The sequence below is a fragment of the Oppia nitens genome, unplaced genomic scaffold (assembly GCF_028296485.1).
Source record: "Oppia nitens isolate AA-2021 unplaced genomic scaffold, nextdenovo-longstitch-racon4-pilon3 scaffold32_pilon_pilon_pilon, whole genome shotgun sequence".
In the NCBI taxonomy this organism is placed as follows: Eukaryota; Metazoa; Arthropoda; class Arachnida; order Sarcoptiformes; family Oppiidae; genus Oppia; species Oppia nitens.
The window spans coordinates 224,149-231,424 of NW_026533213.1; positions in this window are offsets into that span (position 1 = coordinate 224,149).

A 7,276-nucleotide genomic window follows, 5' to 3' on the forward strand; every position below is an offset into this window, starting at 1 on the left:
TAATAAACTCTAACATTAATATAAGCCCTTATAACTGTTATCATTAATTATTTATCTGATAATTTTAAGCGCCAAAACAGAGGTATCTATTTAAGTTGTATACAAGTTATAGTAATTATGTAAAATATAATCTATGTTTTGTTTGAAAGAATTTTTTCACTAAACAATAAACACTAATATTGTGCGCATATATATACCATACTGTATTAGTTGGCGGAAATTATTGTTTTGGTTTTGAATATAATCGAACAGTTTATTTTAATACTATAGTATATAATGATTATATAATTTTTTAATTTAAAACTATAACAAGTATAGAGTAAATGATTGAATTAAAAGTCAAATAAAACATATTATGATTAACTAACTAATAAACCGCAAAAATAATGCTAACAACAAAAAACTTTATAATTATTAAAAAAATATTACTTAAAATATTTCGATTTTCGACTTAGAAGTCGAATATATATATATATATATATATATATAAAACAGTTAATAAGTGTCCGGTATTTTAGTATACCTGTTGTTGGCAATCGTAGATAACATACATTTAAATACCGTATAATAGTTGTCTAAATATATATATATACACCAATCCTATACAATATATAAATAATTATAGCATTTAAATTATATACATTAAAATAATGACAAAAATTATTACTAATATCAAGTAACATATATTAAAAAAAATATGGGATAATTATTATATTATTTCTAGCTATAGTATTAATATTGACACTAATTATATTGTGCCTAAAAAAATTTTTTGATTTGACACAATAATAACAGTTTTATTATTTATTTATTTTTATATATATAATATAACATATTTTTGACAATACTATTAAATACAGTTTTTTTGTGTGTATTAAAGTATTAAAAAATTTATTTATTTTTAATGATTATTGAGACATTTAAAAACAATATAAATGTAAATAAATACTTTATATAAATAAAAATTCTAAAAATTCATTATTATTTTTCTATATTATTATAATTATTATGTCAAACAAATTGATAAATATAGTTTTAATAACTAATAATAATAGTATACTATAATTTAGTATTTATTTAATCTCAATAAAATTAATATTTTTTATATTATCAGCAAAAATTTATATAAATACTTATTTATATAATTACTATGATATAGATATATAGGTATATAACATATATATATATATATATATATATATATATTATATATGATATGTTTCTATTATATTTAGATATTATGTTGAGATATGTGTTAAATATATACTGTATATAAATATATCTATTTATATATATTATATATATTTCATTACTTTAGTATTTAATTTTCTGTGAACTAATAAAAAAATATATATTTAATATTATACTATATATATATATATATATACATATATACAGTATATACCTTAGATTATTATCATTAAAATTCCTAATTTTGTATGACATTTATTAAATAAGGACTTTACTTAACATTATTATCTTTAACACTAAAAACTATTAAAAACATTTTGTCGGTAAAACAACAAAAAAAACAAAACAAACAAAAATCAGTTACTTCTCGACTAACAGGATATGACAGGGAATTATAGATAAATATTTTAGTTTTTTTATTTAAAAAAAACTTTTATAAACTATATTTATATTTTATATATATATATATATAAGCAATTAGTTTTTTGAATGAATTTTTAAAAATGTTTTTATTTTGTTGTTTAGTAAATTATATTAATATATAGTTTGTATTAATTTTTTTTAAAAAAATTTTTAAATTATAATTGCCAAATAAAATTACAATTGTAATAATACTTATGATAATAATAATAATGTAGTTAATTTAAAATAATTTAATACATGTATTTTATAATTGGCAATAAAATTTAATTGCAAATATATATTTTTTCTAACTGTATTATTAGGATCTAATTATATGACATGAATTTTTATTTTAAATTTTTTATTTAATACAATTATGATTTAATTTAACAAATAATTTTACTTTATTTTTTTCTTTGAATAGTATTAATTATAAATAAATTAGCTAATTTAAATATAACTAACTATAGATGTAAACAACAATAACAACAAAAAATTTGTGTTTAATTAGTTGTATATGAAATGTGCTAAAAATATATAATATTATAATATAAATTATTTATATATATATACTATAATCACATTTGACATAATTATCTATATGTCTATATATTGATGTGTGAAATAAATGTTTGAAATATTATTTATAGTTAATATTATTGGCAATAAATCTATCAAAAAAAATTATTAATGAAATCAATGAAATTCAATTGTAAGTCAATATCAACTTTTATTGACATTTATTTTTTTAATTAATATAATAATTATCATTAGTTGTAGTATTAATTATTATCAATTTATAATGAAATAAATTATGATTACGAAATAAATTTTTTGAAACAATAGTAGTAATATTTTTTTTCTCAGAAAAATCTAAATATTAGTAATAATAATAATAATAGATAAGACATTTTTATTGATTGATAAAATTATTTAAGTATTATTTATTATAATTACACTGAGAAAAATATTAACAATAAATTTTTTACATCAAATAATTGTTTTTCATACGTAAAATCTTATTTATAAAATTATAATAATAATCAATGAACGACACACTAAAAATTCAATGTAAAGAAAATTATATAATTTTTAAAAAAAAATTTAAAACTTATTTTGAAATATAGTCACGATTTAAATGTCAATAATAATTATTATGATTAGTATTATTATTATTATGAAACAATACAACTATATTATAAAACTATTGAATATATAATACTATATATATAAATACAACAATATTATTGACACCTATTTTTTCATGTTAGGCTTTGATGTGTAAATTATTTTTTTTTTCTGATTTTAAGCGAAAAAAATTGCTTTACAAACATTTTTTATAAATGACTAAATGACTGATTTTTTTATGTAATATAATAATATTCTGAAAGAAAGATAGAAATATAAAGATATATATACTGTATATATAGATTACTATATAATAATAATAATAAATATAAATATAGTTATTATTTTAGTTTTTTTTAACGATATTCACGATAGGTTTGATGTGAAATGTAATTAAAATTCATAGCTCTCTCTCTCTCTCTCTCTCTCTCTCTCTCTTGCATTCACTTCACTAACAACTAAAAAGGTTATGACTTTAAAACCTAAATTAAGGTTAAAATTTTATTTTAAAAAAGCCATATAAATTGTTTATTAATATTATTATCAGTTTTTATTTTATTTTTTGCCGTATCCTTAATTAATTAGTGAATGTATTAATCATAAAAATATAATGGTTTTATATAACATATATAAACAAAATTATGTTAGATTTATGTGTTTATTTATTTCACTTGTAATAAATAAATACAATTTTTTTAAAAACAAATAAATTAAAAGTTATTTACAGTAGTTTTAAAGCAAAAGTATTTTTTTATATATATTAATAGTTTATTAAAAATATTGTATAAATAATTTATATACTGAAAATAAAATTATTATTATCATTATTAATTTCTATTGTAATTAATATTTTATAGATAGTAATCAATTATATATATACAGTATATATATACATTATATTTAGATTAACAATTAACATTAATAACAAATTAATACAAATTTTAAACAAAATTATATATTAAACTATTACATTTTAAAGTAGCGATTTTTTTATTTATAGTTTTTTAAAACAAAATCATTTTTATATACAATTTATTATTATTAATAATGTTAAGTTATGTGTCCTCAAAATTATAAATACAAATTAATATTATATATATATTATATATATACTGTGTTTATACAATATATGGGAAAGTTGTGTATCTAATAATAGATTTATATATTAGCGATGTTAGCAAAAAAAAAATATTTAAAAATAACATATATATATATATATATATATATATATAGAGAGAGAGAGAGAGAGATAATAAAAAAAATGTGAAATCTCTAACTTATTTTTACTTTTTATTGTATTTAATTATTGTTTGAAATATATTTTCTAATAATAATGATAATAATAATAATATTTATTTTAAAAAAAATTCAAAAGATTAGTTGGCTTTTTTATAATCATTAGGTATTAGTTTTAAACAAAACAAAACAACAATAAAATTAACATTAATTTTTCAAAAGATTAATTACTTACAAAAATAACAACAAATTTCTCATTGAATATCATAAAAAAAGTCATGATTTTGGGAAAAAAATTATAAATTTATTTATATATTTATTTTTATTTTTATTTTCATTTAATTTAATTTTTACCAAAAAAAAAACAAAATTAAATTTTCAATTTTCGTCCAAATATTTAGACCAAAAAACTCATTTTTTTGGTGTCTGTTATGTGTTTTGTCTGAAAAATTCTCATATAATAATAATTGTGGTAAAAGTTTTGTTATTGTTATTATAATAATAATAATAAAAAATTAATCAGTGAATCATTGAAACCAATTTTTATTTCATTTGATGTACAATCAACCTTAACAAACAAAATAAATATATATATATATATTATTATAAAGTATTATAAATAAATTAGTTTTTTTGATATAATATATTTTATATATTATACAGTATTTCTAATAAATTAAAATTTCTAAAATTAAAACTAACTTTCATTGTATAGTATTTTTTCTATTGGATTTATTTATTTATTTTTTTGTACACACATTGTATTATATATATATTTTTCTAAATATATTGTTTTCATACAATTCAAGTTTTAAAAATAATTTCTATAATAAAAAATATTATTTTTCTTTTATTTAATTTTATAAATTTTTTGGCAATAATTTCAACACTTTATTGTATATATTTTTTTGTTGTTGAATAAAACAATAATACTTTAGTTTATTAATAAATCTGTAATCTAAATAACATTTTTAAAAATATATATTTTTTTAATCTTGTTTTTAGAAATAATTTTTTAAACTTTATAGCAATTAATAATTTATGCATAAATTTATTTAATTAAAAAATATTATTATTGTTATATAAGTTTCATAATATTGTCGTCAATTTATTTATTATTTAATTTTCTATTTAATTATTTATTTATTTTTTAAAAAAACTCAATAAAAAATTTTGAATAATAATTTTTTAAATAAATAAATAAAATTATTATTTAAATATATATTTTTTTGTATTAATTATTAATTAAAAAATTAGAAAATCATAACTTAATTAATAATTTTCATCTCATTTAATACAATAAAATACAATATAATTTTACAATACATTATGATTATAACTGTTACATAACATTACCAGATAGTAGTTTTTTTTATAAAAAAAAACACACACACACACATACAGACAAACAGGTAATACTATTAATACTAAGCAATAGACATGCGTGTGCACCGGTAGTTATTTTTTTATAATATTCATACCTGTATTCATATACAGTATACCTGATGTGCTTTTAGGACTTTCGTAAAACACATTACAGACACATTCATACATAAGTAACATACCTGTGCTCTCTCTCTCTCTCTCTCTCTCTCTCTCCAACTCTGGTCTTAAATCATTGAATTTTCAAAAAACATTACATTGTATTAACAACAACAACAACAACAGTGACTGACTATCTTTTATATAAGGAGTAGTAGTTGTTGTATACATACATACACTATAGTGTAAGTCATTTATAATCAGTCAATCGGTACGGTTCGCCAGCAATTGATATTTAATTGCTTCGACTATTTTTTTCATATATATATATATATATATACAGTATATACAGTATATATACACTAAAATCATTGAATGAAGTTTTGTCGTGTATTTAGAAATTTTGTGAAAAAAATTGGTTTTTATGAAAAAAAATTTGGTTTTTTCTACTACTACTACTACTACTACTTATTATATATGTTTAAAAACCTATTTCAACAACAAAAAAATTAGTGTCTCATCCATGTGTGTGTGTTGAGTGCTAAAGGAGTATAACCTCCTGGAGGGGACTGTGTTTTATATATATATATATATATATATATATATATATATATATATATATATATATATATATAATAGACATTATATTTATTTGAAAACTCATATATAGTTTTTTTTGTTGTTTAGTTTGTTTGTTTGTAAACCACATAAAGTTTTTTTTCAACAACAAAAACTTTTTTTTTATTATTGTTGTTGTTATCATATTTGACTGTAAAGTGATTGTGTTGTAATATAAATGAATTATTATTATTATTATTACTGTATTTTATTTTATTTTAATTTTTTTTTGAGAAGTGAAGTCAACTGAACCCTAACTGAACACAACTATTATAGACAACAACAACAACAACAACCCTATCATATGGTTATAACCTAACAGTGCGATCATCTCTCAGTTTGTTATATAGATATATATACAGTATATATCATCATCGGTGGTATCCATAAACTTGTTTAAATCGTTTTATAATTTATATACTTTATATATGACAGTCCATTGAATTATTATTATTATTATTTTAAAAACCACTTTTCAAACTAACTGTGTATAACACACACACACACATGTGTTATATAATTCAATACTGACTGACTGTAAAATAATATACAAAATTTTTATTTGTATTAAAAGTACAGTATTTAAAACATTAATAATAATAATAATATGAATATTGTTATGAATAGTTTGAAACATTTTTAGTTTGTTTGATAGCCAATAATTTTTGTTGTGTGTGTGTGTGTGTGACTAATATTTTGCATTTAATTTTATTTATTTAGTTATTTACTATTATTATTATTATTCAAATGTGTTAACAAAACAAAAAACAAAATTACGGAAATATTTAACATAAAAATATTATTTTTTGATGTTTAGTCAAAATTTAGACAATAATAATGATAATAATAATGTATTAATAAATATTTTTAAATGTTTGTTAAAAAAAATTGATAAAATAATTGTCAAATATTAGCACATCTTAATCATAAAGTTTATTAGATTAAAAAAATATTACTATATTTATGTGTAATAATAATAATAATAATAATATCTAACTAACTGTACATTAAACCCTAATAATTAATAATACTAAAAATAAAAGATTAAATTATTGACTAATTATTATTAATAATAATTACTTAAATTTACTGATATATATAAAAATTAGTATTTATTTGATAACAAATAATCTATATAAAAAATCTCAGTCAATAAATATTTTATATATATATAAATACTCGATAATTATTGAGAAACTAATTAATAAAAAAGTAAAAT